Source organism: Myotis nattereri (assembly GCF_964212035.1).
Source record: "Myotis nattereri genome assembly, chromosome: X".
NCBI classification, from domain to species: domain Eukaryota; kingdom Metazoa; phylum Chordata; class Mammalia; order Chiroptera; family Vespertilionidae; genus Myotis; species Myotis nattereri.
In genome coordinates this window covers 100,410,115-100,429,495 of record NC_138078.1, presented here as the reverse complement: position 1 = coordinate 100,429,495, position 19,381 = coordinate 100,410,115, and the positions used below count along the sequence as shown (strand labels likewise).

Genomic DNA, 19,381 nt, shown 5'->3' with positions numbered 1-19,381 from the left:
CCTCAACACAAGGTTTTGTCTTGCTCCCATCCTCTACCTTCCCTGGGGGCTGCCTGTCCGCCATGGTGGCAGTGCAGTGACAAGGGAAGGAGGAGGGGGGGTGGCAGGGAATCGTGTGGTGGCAGGGCAGTGTCAACGTCTGGCATCTTTTCCTTCCACTCCTGGCCCAGCATCCATTGCCTCCTCTCCCAACCCCACTGGAGCCTTCAGGGCCTGGCCTGGGACGGGGAACCAGGGGTGGGTGGTAGCGGACACAGTGCCTTTCCCAGGGGGCTGAGGGCCAGCTCCCTCCTTGGAGCTGGCAGCCAACCTCCTGCAGTTCCCTTCCCCCTCCCCCCTTCCTGTGCACAAATTCTTGCACCAGGCCTCTAGTGTGAATATAATTAGCTCTACTGAGCTATACACACAGAAATGGTTAAAATGGGCCCAGCCGGCATGGCTCCGTGGTTGAGCATCCATCTATGAACCATGAGGTCAGGGCACATGCCCAGGTTATGGGCTCCATCCCAAGTAGGGGCATGCAGGAGGCAGCCAATCAATTATTCTCTCTGATCAATTGTTGTTTCTATCTCTCTTTCCCTCTCCTTTCCTCTCTCAAATAAATAAAAAAAAAATTTTAAATGGTTAAGATGATAAATTTAATGCTATGTACTTTTAACCACAATAAATAAAAAAAGAAAAACACAGTTCTGAGCCTTACCCCAGAGCTTTTGAACCAAAATATCAAGCATCAGAGCTGTGAGTATGCAATAGTTCCCTGTGTGATTTTTATCTCCTCAACTTTGAGAACCACTGACAAAATGTATAGTAAATACCCTCTTCACAGCTATAAATTTAATATCATGATCTTAGTTTCCCTTTTTCCCCCCCAGAATATTTATGTGCACGTTCGCTTGCTTCCAGCTAGTGTGCTTAGAGAATATAAATTCATTTTATTATTCGCCGAAGTAGAAAAAAATCCAAAAGGCATCTGTACTCCAAAAGAAGGTCATCCAGTCCATTTCCAAACCAAACATAGATGACTTTGAATCCAGCATGGTTTTGGATTACCCATGACTGATTTTCTCCATTAGAGTGAGTAATTGAAAGTTGTCTATGTGTATGCTTACAGATATTATTTTAAATTGTTCACATTAGATAAATCTCAGTCTCTGGTGCTGTCTATAAGAAATAGTGTTAAGAATATCAATGAGAACTGTCCTTAGAATGAAATTTTATAGTTTTAATAACACTATGAAGATAACTGTTTTTATTGTCACTAATTAGGGAGCTGCTGAGAAAGGGCTTGCCTTATTATTCAAGGTCAGTGTCAGGCAAAGGATAAGAACATTACCTCACATTTACGGGACACTTACCATGTGCTGGGCACTGGGTTCAATTATTTTCATGGATGAGTTCATTCAATATTTACCCGAGGCATATAGATATATGTCATTATGACATTCTTTGTTTAAATGGAGGCTCAGAGGGCCTCAGTAATTTGCTGAAGATGACACAGCATGTGAGACATAGAGCAGGCTTGAAACGTAGGGTGTTCTGTCTCTAGAGCCCATCATTATAACCATAATATGATGACACTGCTAGTACACAGTCTTCCTCTTCTCATACTCCCTACCTATTGGTAGTTTCTGCCCCAGACAAATAGTACTGTCAGACAATAGGCATTAGATAAGGAGCTTTAGTTGGCTGGTTAGAAGTTAACTTTTCACCTTATCTGTAACATCTGGACTTTGTTCCTAAGACAAGTACACCTTGAAGGCCAGACCTGATACTTCTGTCCTTGTCTTGTTACCTGGCCTGTTCTATGCCTCAGTTCTTAAAGCTAGAAGCCTGTCTTTCTCTTGCCAGTCTTTCCCTGATTCTCTAATTTCATCCTGTCTTGGATGTTCTTGCTCGCTTGCTTGGACATTCCTAGATTCCTTGTTGCTGTGCTATTCATGGGGTGGGTGCCTTGTTGCCTCAAATAAAGTTCTTTGATGCTGACTTCATGGACTCTGAAAATTAAAGTACCATTGGAATCACAGCCCACAAAAGTAGGCTACAACCTATGTGCTAAACTTAAACAGGGTAGCTGACTGAAAAATTAAAATAATTAGTACACAGAGTCTCCTAACATAACAGACAAACTGTTCAGGATGCAATTGAATATCACCTGTCATGCCAAGAACCAAGAAAACTATAGCTTGAATTAGAAAGGTAATTAACTTAAGGAAACACTGAGATTAATCAGATGTTTGGATATTCCGTGTCTGTATGACACATTGGTTTCTATAGTATTCAAGGTTGGGAAGTTCAAGATCAAGGCAAATTCCATGTATGGTGAAATCCTCTTTCTTCACTAATAGCTGTGTTCACACCATAACTTCTCATGCTGGAAGGAGAATGGGATCTATTTGGGGTTTCTTTTGTTTTCTTTTTAAAATTTATTTTTAATTGAATTTATTGGGCTGACATTGATAAATAAATTATATAGGTTTCAGGCATACAATTATATAATACATCATCTGTATATTGTATTTTGTGTTCTCCACCCCAAGTCAAGTCTCCTTCCATCACCACTTTATCCTCTCCTACCTCACCTGAACCCCATTCCCTTTGGGAATATGTTTTATCCATACTGTTGTCTGTCTATGAGCATGTTTTTTCTTTGCTTAATCCCTTCCTTCATCTTTTTCATTCCTCCTTCCCTTCTTCCCTCAGACAGCCATCAGTCTGTTTTCTATATCTATGAGTCTGTTTCTACTTTGATCCTTAGTTTATCTTGTTTATTATATTCCACATATAAGTAAAATTCTATGGTATTTGTCTTTCTCTGACTGATTTATTTCACTTAGCATAATACTCTCCAGGTCCATCCATATTGTGGCAAAAGGTAAGATTTCCTTTTTAATTTATTATTATTAAAAAATATATTTTTGTTGCTTTTTAAAAAATATATCTTTGTTGTTGAAAGTATTACAGATGTTTCCCTTTTTTCCCATTGACCCCTCCATCCCCAACCCAGTCCTCCTAGGTTTTCACCACACTATTGTCTGTGTCCATGGGTTGTGCATATATGTATATAGGTTCCGTGGTAAATCTCTCCCCACAACCCGCCTATCACCGCCTTCCCTCTGAGATTTGTCCATCTGTTCCATGCTTCTATGTCTCTGGATCTATTTTGTTCATTAGATCCCACATATGAGTGAGATAATGTGATGCTTATCTTTCTCTGACTGGCTTACTTTGCTTAGCATAATACTCTCTAGGTCCATCCTTGTTGTCTCAAAGGATAAGAAATCCTTATTTTTTATAGCTGCATAATGTTCCATGGTATAAATGTACCACAGTTGTTTTATTCACTCATCTACTGATGGGCACTTGGGCTGTTTGACTGGTGTTTCGAGTTTTTTAGGGTATGTTCCTAGAAGTGGAATCCCTTGGTCATAAGGCAGTTCCATTTTTAATATTTTGAGGAAACTCCATAGTGCTTTTCACAGCAGCTGCACCAATCCACGTTTCCACCAGCAGTGCATGAGGGTACCTGTCTCTCCTCATCCTTGCCAATACTTGTTGCTTGTTGATTTATTGGTGAAAGACATTTTGACAGGTGTTAGGTGATATCTCATTGTAGATTTTATTTGCATTTTTCTGATGATTAGTGACATGGAGCATCTTTTCAGATGTCTATTGGCCATCTGTATGTCCTCTTTGGAAAAGTGTATATTCATGTCCTTTGCCCATTTTTTAATTAGATTGTAGGGTTGTTTTTTTGGTGTTGAGTTGTATTAGTTCTTTATAAATTTTTCATATTAATCCCTTATCAGATGTATTAATGGTGAATAAGTTCTCTCATTCAGTTGGTTGTGTTTTTATTTTGTTGATGGTTTTTTTTGCTATGCAAAACTTTTTAGTTTTATGTAGTCCCATTTGTTTATTATTTTTGTTTCCCTTGCCCAAGGAGATATATCAGAGAAAAATGTCGCAATGAGAGATGTCTCAGATTTTACTGCCTATGTTTTCTACTAGGAGTTTTATGTTTTCAAGTCTAACATGAAAATCTTAAAAATATTTTGAGTTTATTCTTGTGTATTATGTGGGGTTGTGTGTATTGTGTGGGGTTGAGGGGCTTCAGGATGAGAAGGACAGGAGCAGCCACTGGATGCAGGGTATTCGCCAAGGCTGCTGAGCATCACTGCAGGGGCCAACTTAATGGGAGCCACAGCCAACAGACAAGTAGAAGTAAAGGGCATCTAAATTGGAGAGGAGGTAGTCAAACTGTCACTATTCACAGATGACATGATATTGTATATGGAAAACCCTAAGGACTCCACCAAAAAACTAACTAGATTTAATAAATAATTTAGGCAATATAGCAGGATACAAAATTAAGACCCAGAAATCATTGGCATTTTTTTCCCATTGGCATTTTTAAATAATAATAATGAACGCTCAGAAAGGGAACTTAAAAGAAAATAATTCCATTTACAACTGAAACAAAAAATTAAGATACTTAGGAATAAACTTAACCAAGGATGTAAAAGACCTACAGTATACTTGGAAAACTATAGAACGTTGAAAAAAGAAATAGAAGTTATAAACTAGTGGAAGAATATACCGGGTTCATGGATTGGTAGAATCAACATAATTAAAATTCCCATATTACCCAATGCAATCTACAGATTCAAAGCAATTCCTATTAAAATGCCAATCTTTGTCATTTTAATCATGATGTGTCTTGGTGTGGGCCTCTTTGGTTCATCTTTTTTTGGATTTTCTGCTTCCTGGAATTTTGTGTCTATTAGTAGGTATCCTGTGGAACCCAGTGGCACAATTTCCCTGATCCTCTGATCTGGGTGCTCCAGGAATGTCCCTTATGGGGGTTATGTAGGCCCTTTTGCTGTGATTGACTCTTGATTGGTATTGGCTCATTCGTGTGTGGGTGTGATCCTTAAGAAGGCTGACTATGAGGATTGACCTCAACCACAGTGTACGAGCTTCTGTGTAGGTGCTGAACACTCAAAGTGGAATTTCCCTCAGTAGGGGCTTCGGACTGAAGAGATTTCCCTTTGGATGTGCCACTTGTGAAGCTAATTGGATCCTGCTCTAATGTTGTCTGAAGCTGACCACTTGGTGTTTTGGTTCTGGGGCCTCTGGGGAGGAAACCTGATGTAGAGCAATGTCAGACGTTGCCTGTGACTGGCCCTGGGCAACCTGTTAGGTGGTACAATGTGATCTACAGTTTTTGACTGCCTCTGATGGGCCTGACTGTACATGGAAAGAACTAATCTATGCACCAAGGCTGCCTATTACCAGCACCAGGCCTGGGGGAAGTTCAGTAAAAGTCCCAAATTACCCCAAGATTCACCTCCACCTGAAAGCAATCTCTTAGGTTCAATCACTGAAATAGCCTATGGAATTATTTGAATTGCATGAGGTTTGTTCTCAGTGAGTCATCAGGCAGGGTGAGTGGTGTTCACCAGATTGATACAGGTTCAAACTTGGTTTCAGAGAAACCAAAATGGCGGCATAGGTAAACACCGGAGATTGCTGCCTTGCACAACCACTTCAAAAATACAACTAAAAGACGGAATGGACATCACCCAGAACTGCAGGAAGGCTGGCTGAGGGGAAATTCTACAACTAGAAGGAAAGAGAAAAGCATACCAAGACTCAGAGGAGGCGCAGTGCGGAAAATACAAAGGTGCGGAGGTGCATGCAGAGCGGGCTGGCGGCTGAGGGCGTGGCTGTCTGTTTCCATTGGGAGGGAGTCTCAGGCTCTGAGCTCCAGTTCCGGGCGAGTCTCTGGGGACCCAGACTCAATCGGGAGAAGCGGGACTGTCTGGCATCGGTTGGAACTCGAGGGTAGCTTTCTCTCCAAGGTTTGCAGCAGTTGCTGGGACTCTGAGAGGCAGAGCCTCTGGGGATGGGACTGAGAGCAGCGATAACTGCTCGCTTGGCCTGCCCTGTTGATCTCCTGGGACCTGCCCTGCCCAAGCCTTGCACAGAGGCATTTGCGGGATAGCCTTAGGCAAAGGCTAGATTAGCACCTCCCTAGAGGAAAGAAGTTCTCCCACTGCAGACACAGCTGATTCTCATAGCCAGTTGGCCTGGCAGTCAAATCCCCCCCAGTATTACCTACAACAATCAAGGCTTAACTACAACAAGACTGCGCACAAAGACCACAAGGGGGTGCACCAAGAAAGCATAAAAAATGTGGAGACAAAGAAACAGGACACAAACGACAGAAATGGAGGATATAGAGTTCAAGACCACACTTTTAAGGTCTCTCAAGAACTGTCTAGAAGCCCCCGATAAATTTAGTAAGGCCCTCGAAAAGACTGGTGAGACCGCCGATAAATATAGTGAGACCCTTGATGTTGTGATAAAGAACAACTAGAAATTAAGCATACACTGACTGAAATAAAGAATATTATACAGACTCCCAACAGCAGACCAGAGGAGCACAAGAATCAAGGCAAAGATTTGAAATGCGAAGAAGCAAAAAACACCCAACCGGAAAAGGAAAATGAAAAAAGAATCCGAAAATACGAAGATAGTGTAAGGAGCCTCTGGGACAACTTCAAGCGTACCAACATCAGAATTATAGGGGTGCCAGAAGATGAGAGAGAGCAAGATATTGAAAACCTATTTGAAGAAATAATGACAGAAAACTTCCCCTACCTGGTGAAAGAAATGGACTTACAACTCCAGGAAGCACAGAGAACCCCAAACCAAAGGAATCCAAAGAGGACCACAACAAGACACACCATAATTAAAATGCCAAGAGCAAAAGACAAAGAGAGAATCTTAAAAGGAGCAAGAGAAAGAAACTCAGTTACCTACAGGGGAATACCCATACGACTGTCAGCTGATTTCTCAACAGAAACTTTGCAAGCCAGAAGGGAGTGGCAAGAAATATTCAAAGTGATGAATACCAAGAACCTACAACCAAGATTACTTTACCCAGCAAAGCTATCATTCAGAATTGAAGGTCAGATAAAGAGCTTCACAGATAAGGAAAAGCTAAAGGAGTTCATCACCACCAAACCAGTATTATATGAAATGCTGAAAGGTATCCTTTAAGAAGAGGAAGAGGAAGAAAAAGGTAAAGATACAAATTATGAACAACAAATACACATCTATCAACAAGTGAATCTAAGAATCAAGTGAATAAATAATCTGATGAACAGAATGAACTGTTGATTATAATAGAATCAGGGACATAGAAAGGGAATGGACTGACTATTCTTGCGGGGGAAAGGGGTGTGGGAGATGCGGGAAGAGACTGGATAAAAATCGTGCACCTATGGGTGAGGACAGTGGGTGGGGAGTGAGGGCGGAGGGTGGGGTGGGAACTGGGAGGAGGGGAGTTATGGGGGGGAAAAAGAGGAACAAATGTAATAATCTGAACAATAAAGATTTAATTAAAAAAATAAACACAAAAAAAACTTGGTTCTAGTGCTGGGCCTGAGGCCACTCAAAAAATGTTCCAGGTTATATCAAGTCTAGCTGCCACCCACAGGGCGCTTGCATACTTTCTGGTGGGGCGGGGTCTCAGGGAGTCATCAGGGTGAGGCCAGCAGAGTTTATCAGGTCAAAACAGACCAAGTGTTGGCCGTAGGAAGGGAGGGCTCCACATGGTCAAGCATGCAGGGGGAAAATGGCCCTGTCCTAGAGCCACCCAACTCAGTCTATTTCAGATTCTGCAAGGAACCCAATCTCAGCAGGACAGGGCTGCCAGAAGTTAAAAGGGTGAGGCTAGTAGGTCTCCTGTGAGGGGGAGTTATCCGTCAGCCCCCAGAACCACGTAACTCAATCTTTCCTGGATTCTGCCTAGACCTCGGCAGGTTGGAATCACCAGAATTTGGGAGGGTGGGGCCCCTGTGTGCCTAGAGCAGCCGTGGGCAAACTACGGCCCGCAGGCCGGATCCGGCCTGTTCGGCTGTTCTATCCGGCCTGCGGAGCTGAAAGAGCGGAGGGTTCTCTTGCTCTCCCCTCCGCTCCTTCACCAGCAGCAGTGTTAACATGTATTAGTTCACACAAACACTCCATCCATGCTTTTGTTCCGGCCCTCCGGTCCAGTTTAAGAACCCATTGTTTGCAGAAACCAGTTTGGCTCAGTGGATAGAGTGTCGGCCTGCGGACTGAAAGGTCCCAGGTTCAATTCCGGTCAAGGGCATGTACCTGGGTTGCGGGCACATCCCCAGTAGGAGATGTGCAGGAGGCAGCTGATCGATGTTTCTCTCTCATCGATGTTTCTAGCTCTCTATCTCTCTCCCTTCCTTTCTGTAAAAAATCAATAAAAAAATATTTTTTTTAAAAAAAGAACCCATTGTGGCCCCCGAGTCAAAAGGTTTGCCCACCCCTGGCCTAGAGAGTTGAGCTAGTGGATCATCTGTGAGGGACTGGCACCAGTCAGCTTCATAGGAAAGTGGAGGGAATGGCCTCCATCCCAAAGCCACACAATTCAGCCACTGACAATCCCTGAGTCTGCCAAACCTCTACACCTCTGGCCTCTGCAGGTCGTGAGCTCTGTAGGATAGGGGTAACAGGAAGCACAGAGGGTGGGGATATTGCATTTCCCTAGGATGATTCCACATGGAGGGAAGTGCTCCACCCAAGAAAAATGGTGTTTGTAATGTGGAAGAAGGACTCAGCACAGATATTGTGGTGACCGTCCCTGCAGTTCTCTCCTCAGAGCCACAGACCCCAGTCTTTACTGACACAGCTCTAGTCCACTCTGACCTCCTCCTGCTGGAGCCCAGGGTGAATGGTTGCAAACTAGATTTTGTGCACTGGCCTTTTAAGAAGGTGTCTGTTTCTCTAGCAGACTCCTGTCTCTCCCTGGTGGACAGAATCCCCACTGATTTTCAGAGCTAGTTATTATATCAACATCTCTTCCTGGCTCTGATGATCTGGTCTTGGCTTGGTGTTGAGACCATTGGCTTGGTGTTGAGACCATTTGCTTCTAAGGAGGGACACCCTAATGCTGAGGTATCTCTCGGGAATCTCAGCCACCACCCATAAGAGCGGAATCAGTCCCTTTCACGTCTCTGCCCTTCCTCCTAGTCTCAATGTGTCTTCTTCTGTAAATCCTTGGTTATAAGACTTTTCTTCAGCTAATCTTCTATTGAATATTCAGGTTGACTGCTCTATATTTTAGTTGTAATTCCAGTTTGGTTTTGGAAGGAGGGGAGAGTAACATCCACCTATTCTGCTGCCATCTTGGATCTCCTATCTCTGACAAGGATTTTAAAACAATAATCATAAAAATGCTTCAACAATGCAAATTATATTAAAATAAATAAAAAGTAGGAATTTGCAGCAAAGAAACAGAGGTTACAAAAAGAGCCAAATGGAAATAATAGGCCTGAGAAATACAAAGCAGAAATGGAAAACTCACTGGATAGACTCAATTGTAGAGTGGAAATGACAGGATAGGATTAGTGAAATTGAGGACAGATCAATAGACTTTGCCCATTCCGTATAACAGAGAGAATAGACTGAATAAAATAAGACTGAATATTGACCTATGGGACAATAACAAAAGATCCAGCATTTGTATTATCAGAACTCCAGAAGGGGAAGATAAGGGAGTAGAGCTGAAAGAGTATTTGAAAAAAATAATATCTGAAAACGTCCAACATTGGGTGAAAGACAAAAAGCAGCCAGAGAAAAACAATGCATTACTTATAGGAGAATGCCAATTCAAATTATATCAGATTTCTCATCTTAAGCCATGAAGACAGGATGAAGTAACACATTTTTCAAGTTCTGAGAGTAAAGAACTGTTAACTACAAATTCTATACTTTCAAAAATATCCTGCAAGAATGAAGGAGAAATGAAAGAAACAAAGGATAACCAAAAGAATGTCTCACTAGCAGACTTTCTTTTAAATAATGATTAAAGGAAGTTCTTTAAGCAAAAAAATTATAAAAAAAGAAATCTTGCAAAATCAGGAAAGAATGATTAAACTGAGGCACATCCATACCAGGGAATGCAACTCAGCAATTTATTTTTTTAAATTTCTTTATTGGTTAAGGTATTACAAATGTGTCCTCATTTCCCATTAACCCCAAGCTTCCCCGCCCCCCCCCACCCCCACTCATGCTCTCATCCTCCTGTTGTCCGTGTCCATTGGTTTGGCTTATATGCATGCATACAAGTCCTTTGGTTGATCTCTCCCCCTTACCCAATCCCTCCCCTACTTTCCCTCTGGGGATTGATAGTCTGATTGCTGTTTCTCTGTCTTTGGATCTGTCCCTGTTCATCAGTCTATGTTGTTCTCTATATTCCACAAATGAGTGAGATCATGTGGTATTTATCTTTCTCTGACTGGTTTATTTCACTTAGCATAATGCTCTCCAGTTCCATCCATGCTGTTGCAAATGGCAATAATTCCTTCTTTTTTACCACAGCGTAGCATTCCATTGTGTAGATGTACCACAGTTTTTTAATCCACTCATCTGTTGATGGACACTTAGGCTGTTTCCAAATCTTAGCTATGGTGAATTGTGCTGCTACGAACATAGGAGCGCATATATCTTTTCTGATTGGTGTTTCTGGCTTTTTGGGAGCAACTCAGCAATTTAAAGAAACAAATTATGGATACATAAAAGTGGTTCAACTCTCCTGGCCTGGACTGAGTTTTAGGTTCTGCCTTAGCTTCTCTAGGATGGAGTGATCTAATGGCAGAGTGTTGAGCTTTTAATGGGTATGGTCCTGGAGCTCAAAGGGGGAGTTAATCACTAATAGGTCTAATTTCCACACTAGGAAATTGGCTTTTACTGGCATCAACTTCCTGGAGGTAGGCCTAAAGGTGGTTGTCATGAGGCCTGGATTCTTCTTGGGCAAGATGACAGGTTAGGCTTTGATTTTGAAGGTGTATGTTCTGGCTATATTGGATTCACCAAGATTTTGGTGTAAGGGAGTAAGTTTTTGGAACCTGGGATGCCATAACTGGTCATCAGGCATATAGTCTTCCTTTTTGAGATGACTTATTAGTGTTAGCTTGGTGAAAAATAGAACGTGAATCATTGGGATCATTTTTGAAAAACCTAAGAATTCCATGACAACTTAGCCTAAAAACCTCCAAGCCTAGGACCTTGCTTGGCATTACTCTTGTCATTTAAACAATCCCACTTTGTGCAGTTAGTCATTTTCCCCCCAAATGGCCCAGAAGTGGCACTGTCAGAGTTTTTCCAGATTGATTTGAGGCCAGATTGGGTGACATACACCAAAATATTGCCTAGGTGGATCACTACTACTCTGTTCAGTATTCATACAAAGATCTCTTCATTGTTCACTATGTTAATTAGGATAACTCTTGGTTGCTGTAACAAAGGAATCCAAAAATAGTTCAATGGCTTAAAAATTTATCTCTCTTAAATAACAATGACAGTGAGTCGTTCAAATTTACAGAGCACTCTGTCCCAGGTGCTCATTCAGGGACCTATGGTCAATCTATTTTATTTCTCCACAACTCCTTGAGCATTGAATTTAACAGCATAGTTGCAGCCAGATCAGATGCACCTGTGTGCATCAGCTCATGGGAGGGTCAAGGCTACAGAAAAGCACGTGGCAAATTTTTACAGGCTAGGGCTGGAAGTAACATACATAATTTCCACTCATATTCCAGTGGTGAAAATAATCATAGCACTACTCTAATTACATAGTGTTTTAGGACTAAAAAGAGGAATTCCTAGCCTGGCAGCTATGTCCCAGCTACAGTTCTATTATTATAGAGGAAGAGGAGAATAGTTTAGATGGACTGTATGCCACATGCAATTACGAGTATACTCTAACCAAGATGCAACATTTACCTTCTTTGTTCTCCCTGATTTATGTCTCAGAAGTCATTAACTCAAATGTATGTAGGAGCCAGGCAGGTAAAATAGTGAAACAGCCTTGACTAGCCAGAGAGCATGGGACCTATATCAAAGTTGTTCCTGCTTGGCTCTAGCCAATTGTTGTCATTTAGGGTTTTTAGGTTTAGGGACACTGGCACTCTAATAGAGACAAACACTGGTGGTGTCCACCCATGCAAAAGTGGGAAGTGGGTTTCAGTCAGATGTGCACCAGAGGTGCTGAAATAAGGCTTGGTACATGATATGTCCCTAAGCTCCTGAGTGTACCCATGGTGTAAGAGAAGATCTAGACATTTTCTGTTCCAACACCTCCCACAAACACCCCTGAGCTATTCTGATAGGACAAGTGAATTTTCAGAAATGGAAATGAAACAAAGGTTGAGTACATACAGACTGTATGGTCTATCATATAGGGCTGATAGTTGCCTATATGGTATCTTTAGAAATTAAAAATCTCAAGCAATGTGGAGATTTCTAAATTAGGATTAGAAAAAGATGGTCCTTTGGGGTAGAAAAATTAGAAGAAGATGCCAATATCCAGACGGACGCAGCCCTTTGCAGGGCAAACAACTTAGTGAAAAAAGAACGAACTGAATTTTAGTCCCACACCACGTTGACCTGGAACCTTTATGCTAGTCATAAACCCCGCTGCCCTGCTGCCATATCTAGTAGAACTTTAACTATTCTGCCTGCTGTTGTTGCTGCCTGTGAACACCAGGGGGCAGCCAACTACATAAATTGTATCTACTCTTGAGTCTCCAAGGGAGAATCTGATGTGCTCTGGAGATGTCGGGCAGCCTTCACATTCAGGTAAAATCTGTTAGCTCCCAGAGGCTACCGGGATCAGCTGATTGAGGAAATTCATTGCACATTGATCTCTTTGAGACTTTGAAAAGTTGGGCTACCAGTTTGTTTCACCCTACCCGTGGCACCTATTGCTTAAGTAAGCAAAACAAATCCAGTTTCCTGCAGGTGGAGCCGTGAAGTGTTTTTTTCAAGCAGTTTGTGAATCTGAAAAATTCTAGCATAGTACACATTATTCCAGCATAATTTCAATGTATTCTTGTTTGCAAAAAGAGCTCTGCTGTATTAATGCCTTTCTGCCAGCTAAGAGGCAAGGAAAATTAGGACTATTAAAACAGTATTGCCAGCCCTAACCGGTTTGGCTCAGTGGATAGAGTGATGGCCTGCGGACTCAAGGGTCCCAGGTTCGATTCCGGTAAAGGGCATATACCTTGGTTGCGGGCACATCCCCAGTGGGGAGCGTGCAGGAGGCAGCTGATCGATGTTTCTCTCTCATCAATATTTCTCTCTATCCCTCTCCCTTCCTCTCTGTAAAAAATCAATAATATATTTATACACATATATACATATGTATATATGTGCATATATACATATATATGTATATATATATATATATTATTTAAAACATCATTGCCAGTTATAATTGTATCTGAGCAACCTGTGTCTAGTGGGTTCCCTTGTTAATCTCTTAGGTGGCAGCACCAATGGTGATGATGGGACAGGTCAAGTTGATTGTGAGAAGAGTTCTACAACCTCCTTGTCTGGCATTGAAGCACAGGGCAGAGTACAGTTGCCCTTGTGTCTGTGGGTTTTGCACCTGTGGATTCAACCAACTGCAATAAAAACAGTATTTTCGATCCACAGTTGGGAATCTGTGAATGCAAAGGGCTGACTTTGGGTATACAGTCTTTGACACGGTTTTCTGTAAGGGACTGGAACATCTGTGGATTTGGGTATTTTGGGGGCTCTCTGGTGTCTCCAGCCTTAGGGAATAGGTCAGCTCAGTCCAAGGGAATGGGCAGAAGCTGAGTGTGTGATACTATGGGGAAACTAACAGAATCTGAGAGCACTTGCTGAGACCCAGATGGAGGAATATGGCTAAAATGGTCCTGGAAGCAGGAGATAAAGGAAAACATCAGGAGCCTAAGTACTGAGTCAATCAGGGCTGACAGAACCGAGGTGCATGGAAACAAGCTTGCTTCAGTGGAGCTGAAGGAGGCTAATCAAGAGCACTGGCATCCAATGCCTCCAGCTGGGTTGTTAGGTTTGTATTTCTCAGAACAGAGCAAGCCTAGTTAATGAGGCTAAGATGTGGAAAATAGCAGTAAGGCAGGCTTTCAATACTTCTCCTCTAGGCTGTAATAGGCACTGTTCATGCTGTGTAGAGAGAATAGAGGACTTGCCCTGCCTTGTGTCCTGGCAAGGTGTTCTACATGTTCTCTAAGGATAAATGCACTTTGTTGGACAGCCTGGCACCCTGAATAGTTTTTATTAGAAGCATGTGTTATGAGCTTAAAACCATTAACACACAAAAGGAATTTTTGCAGTGAAGTCTTGCTGTGAAGTTTCTGATGAGGCCTGGCTTTCCAACAGATGGCAACAGCTGCTGGTTATATTTCTTCATTCTGGGTCAAGTCTGGTGACAGCTTTAGGGAAATTGAGGGGATGAGGGCTGTGGTCTGAAAAATGGGAAGGAGAGCAGATTTCCTCATGCTTCATATTTTCTTACAGTGTCATGGTATATCTGAGGCACAGCTATCATTGAGGGTTCCTTCTCTCCATTGGGTATGTGGAAAAATCATAGAGGGACCAAAGAGGCAGACAGGAACTTTAGCTTCCCTTCCAAAGAATCTTGTGCAAAAGAGTGATCACTCTGTAGAAAAGTAGCTACCAGGATTGCTTGTGATGTGGGTTTCTTGTCTGTGGTATGTGAAAACACTGTATTTCCTTTTAACTGAAAATGGTTTATCTCAATATGAGCTCATCTTCCTTCCCATTTCCAAGTAGGCCCTCCTCAAGTCTTACTTCCTTATAAAATTTTCCACCCAGTAGCTGCCACACTTTATTTTGGAAAAAGGAGTAACCAAGACCATTATTGGCTCAAACCTTAAACTACCTCAAAACTTGATTGCTCTCCTTGTCAGGGACTCACAGCTGCCTGAGGTCCCTTCTCCCCAGGCCAGTCAGTAATGTAACCAGGTCCTGTGTGTCTGCAACTGATGGGAACCCTTGAAGAGGGGCTTGCATGGAACTTGGTTCCTCTTTCCACTGAAGAAAACCCAGACAAGTCTTAGTCACTCACTGATAACATAAGTAAGAAGCAGAAGTGGTATTTGAATACAGGATCTTTTGACTGCAAATCTAGCCCTTGTTCTAAGACACTGAAGAGCATTATGAACAATAGAAACTCAATTAATGTTCATTGAGAGGCAGTATATATAACACAGTGGTTAAGATTCAAGCTTTTGACAACTGGCTTGTTTTTATTTTGTATGTCTGGTAAAATATACCATTCAGTGGCATTAGGCATATTTGCAATGCTGTGCAGTCATTTCCAGAATTTTTTCATCAACTCTAACAAAAACTGTACTGACAACTGGTTTTAAATTCAGGTTCTTCCACTAAGTAGCTGTGCAAATTTGCACAAATTTCTTAGAGGACTTCAATTTCCACATTTAGAACATAATAATAATAAGTGCACCTGCTTCACAGGATTGTGTGTGTATACATAATACATTGTGATATTAATTATTATTATATTTTTAAATATATTTTTATTGATTTCAGAGAGGAAGGGAGAGGAAGAGAGAGATAGAAACATCAATGATGAGAGAGATAATTGATTGGCTGCCTCCTGCACACCCCCCACTGGGGACCGAGCCTGCAACCTGGGCATGTGCCCTTGACTGGAATTGAACCTGGGACCCTTCAGTCCCCAGGCCCACACTTTATCCATTGAGCCAAACCAGCTAGGCCCTAGCTGCTAGGGCAATTAACATTAATTATTACTATCAATTGATTGGACAATTGATTGTTTACTTCATATTTATTGAGTTCTTACTCTGTGTTAAGCACTGTGCTTGAGCTACTAAGTGACAGGGTTTACATTTCTTTTTTGTCATTAAAAAAAAAACCTTTATTTACATTGCACTCTCACCCAAATTAAGGGAAAAACTAAAAAAGGAAATAATAAATCCCAATAAGAGCCCCTCAAGACTTCATAAGCTATTAATATAGAGCTCGTAATTAATACAGTAAAGGCAGAATTTTCAGGCTTGTATAAAAATTCCTATAACTTAGGTAGATGTTTTTCTCACCCATTACACATCTTTGCACCACAATGTGAAGTTGTGCTACTCTGAAATTTTTACTCACTGTACAAAAACAAAAGCAAGAGACCATGAAAAAAAATTATATATGTTCTTCATGGCCTGAGAGCACAAACAATTTTGAGTAATAAAAGGGTAACTATGAGAGCCTGACATTTTTTGTATCTCACCTCTTCTGCCTAGCTGTTTAAAAGTCAGTAAGTTCTGTGTGTGTGTGTGTGTGTGTGTGTGCTTTATGGATTTGAGAGATTGAGATTTTGTTGTTCCACTTATGAATGCATTCATTGGTTGATTCTTGTGTGTGCCATGACCAGGTATTGAACCCACAATTTTGGCATATTGGGACAGCATTCTAACCAACTGAGCTATCCGGCAAGGACTGAAGTCAGTAAGACCTTAATAGCAGAGGTCTCCTCTGTCTGACCTCTTCTTTCTTCACTAATCCTACTCAATTTTTTCTCTTCATCCTGAGCATCTTCCATGAACAGCATTGCAAGTTGGTTAAAAAATAATAAGTAAAACAAAGAAGAAAAAGAAAGCAAATTTTACAAGGGTTTTGTAATTATTATTATTTGTCATATTATGTAATTAATTTCTTGTAATTAATTATTTACCAATGTAGTCACTGTTCAATTTCATTGGCTAGCAGGTGGTTCATGTTGAATAGGCCCCCTGGGAGCTTGGTGCTTTCAGGGGTGCTGTTGGCAGAGCTGGAACTTGCGCTCATTTTGGCAGTAGTGCTGGCTGTGGGACTCAGCTCCTTCTAACTAATTTCACTGGCTGGGGACACCACGAAGAGCAGCAAGATATGACACCACAAACAAAAATATACACCCAATGAGCAAGCCAGAGGGCAGAAGGGAGGACGCATAATCTGCTATGATACCAGCTACATCTAGATTACAAACTTTATCAAAGGTGATGAAACCTACATTTTCATTGGCATCAGAGACACAGAGGCACTATCCTCTTCCATCAACAGGTCAACACCACACACATCCATCCCCAGAATATTAGACACCAGGATAACTGGCTGCTTCCCTTGTTCACTCAATTTGCACATCATCCCCACACCACCTAATGAGCAGTTGCTTTACATCCTCCTGTCTGTTGAACAACATACCACAGTGCCAACCACACGGCCTCCCACAACAATGACATGTACACCCCTTCCATGAGACTTTAGCATACTTCTGGAACAAGTATGGAGCCACACGGATAATAAAAGGGCTTAGATCAGTCAAATGGTGCTTATCTCGAGTTAAGAAAATAGCTTTGCCTCTATGACCCCGTGTATTCTTTATTTTCTATTTAATTTTTTTGCTGCAAAAAAGTTTATTGTTTCCATTTGGTCCAATGCATGGGAGAAGGCTCCAGGGTGGTTAAAAGAATGGCTAGTGGTTTTGGGGAGAGGCTCAGGCTAAAACTAGACACCAGGGAAATGCAAAGGGGCCCCTCAAAGGCCTCTGGGCTTCAAAGGTTGCTTGTCATGCTTGAGGGTGAGCCTTTTGAAGAGATACTCGCTGAGCCCAACCTGGGGGCTTGCCAGCCTGTGGAGATTAGTCAGGTGTTGCCCATTTTCTTGATGAGTTTCACCTCCTCATCCAGGAAGTGGTTCTCCAGGAAGTCACAGAAATAAGGGCCTGTGCGGGTAGAACACAGGGCATCCAGACCCAAAAGGGCCTAGTTCAGGTTCCTCTCCAAGGCCATGGCAGCTTCCATGGCATCCTGAGTTTTGCCCACTCATCTTGGGAAGGCTTCAGCACATCTTAGAAGAGAATGCAGCCACCACGCTGGCTTTGCAACTTTCAGACACCCTTGCGCTCAGCGCCCTTGCGCTTCTTCTCTGCCAACTTGTGGAAGAAGTGGCCCATGCACTCCAGAGCCACATCGCTGCAATCGAAAGAGAAGCTCGGAGAGAGGTCAAGTGTAGGAGACCCACAGATGCAGGTTGGCCAGGCAGTTGACGGCAGCCTCCGCCTTGGTGGAATTATTCTGGCAAATTTGGGTGTTCATAGTTTGTCGGCAATAAGGAGTTAAGGTTAACACACAAACACACACACACACACACACACACACACACACAACGGAGTTGGCTGGTCTCCGATGCTGAGGATCGCTGAGGTGGTTCCAAAGGTGGTGACTAGAAAAAGAGGTTGGACGGTGGTTGGAGGCTGGAAAAAGGGGTGTCCCTGGGTTTGTTCTGTCCAAACATTGTTGAAGCAAGAGACAGATTGGGGGAGGGCACTGCCTGACCCCATGTATTCTTTACTACTAATGGTACCTCCAGTACTTCTGCTTCATCAATAATTTCATAGAAAAATTTTCATGACCACTATAAGAGAAAGTATCTGGGATAGGAACACCATGGCCAACCAAACCTTAAAATGTCCAGAACTTATTAACACAGTTCATGATGGCTTGAGATCAATTCATCAACCAGCATTTTATCTTCTCTAGATGGTACAAAACAGTGATGTCACTATTACTTTGCAACTAAGGGGTTGGTACTCTCAGTACCACTTATGGGTGGGCAGGAATTAATTCTCCATTGATCCACAGACCCAGGTTTCCTTGTTCAGTTATCAGCACCACCTCATCCATCAACATGGCCCTAAAATCCAGTTTCTCCTCACAACACTTGGCCTTTAATGTTCATAAGATCTCTTTTCAGGGATAGTCTTCCCTGATTGATTTAACAATCTGTCAAAAATCATACCTTTGCAGCCACAGCGCTACACATCTTGATCTGCTTGTTCTTCCTTTACCTGGAAGATTTCTTCCTGAATGTAAACTATTTGATTGCAGGAGCTAGCAAAAGCAAGTCCAAAATCTGAGAGCAGGAGTCTTCAGGTGAAACATCTTTCAATAGGGCTAAGATTTTAAACTCAGGTTGGTTTGAGCTCAGGGCTTCCATTTATATTGATTATACTGTGAGGATTAAATAAGGTAAGAAAAGTTAGGTGCCTACCACATAGCATTCTCTTAAAAAGTGTTAGCTATTTCATTGTTATCATTACTGTTATCAAATTGAGTTTCAAACTCATGCTTCCTTAGCCTCTCTGATGATGATAGATTGCTCTCTTCTGCTACAAAGGAATGTTCCCAACTTAACAATAAATTTTCCTCCACACTTAAATAGAAAAAAAGAGGCTGGGAGTCTCTTTGATGTATGTAAGACTAACTACATATGGCTGCCACCGAGGAACTGCCACCCTAGCTACAGGATATCCATTTCTCTTGACGACCAAGATCAACAGTAATTGATATAAATGTGAGGAGTCTGGCAGAAGGCTGACCAGGACGCCTTTTGATAATTCACAGGATGAATATCTACATTTTGTTACCTGCTGCTGACTCAATGGCCTAAGCAAACTCCCCCAAGACCTGGCAATCTT

The 19,381-nt window shown here is 42.1% G+C and overlaps 1 pseudogene across 1 annotated transcript; it reads right to left on the bottom strand.

Annotated features, from left to right (window-relative positions):
• Positions 1-16,605: 16,605 nt before the first annotated feature.
• Positions 16,606-18,772, bottom strand: LOC308511775 (beta-citrylglutamate synthase B-like; annotated as a pseudogene). The gene is made up of 2 exons: positions 18,259-18,772; positions 16,606-17,290 (listed from the first exon to the last, which is right to left on the bottom strand). The product of its transcript is annotated as a beta-citrylglutamate synthase B-like (transcript).
• Positions 18,773-19,381: the final 609 nt, after the last annotated feature.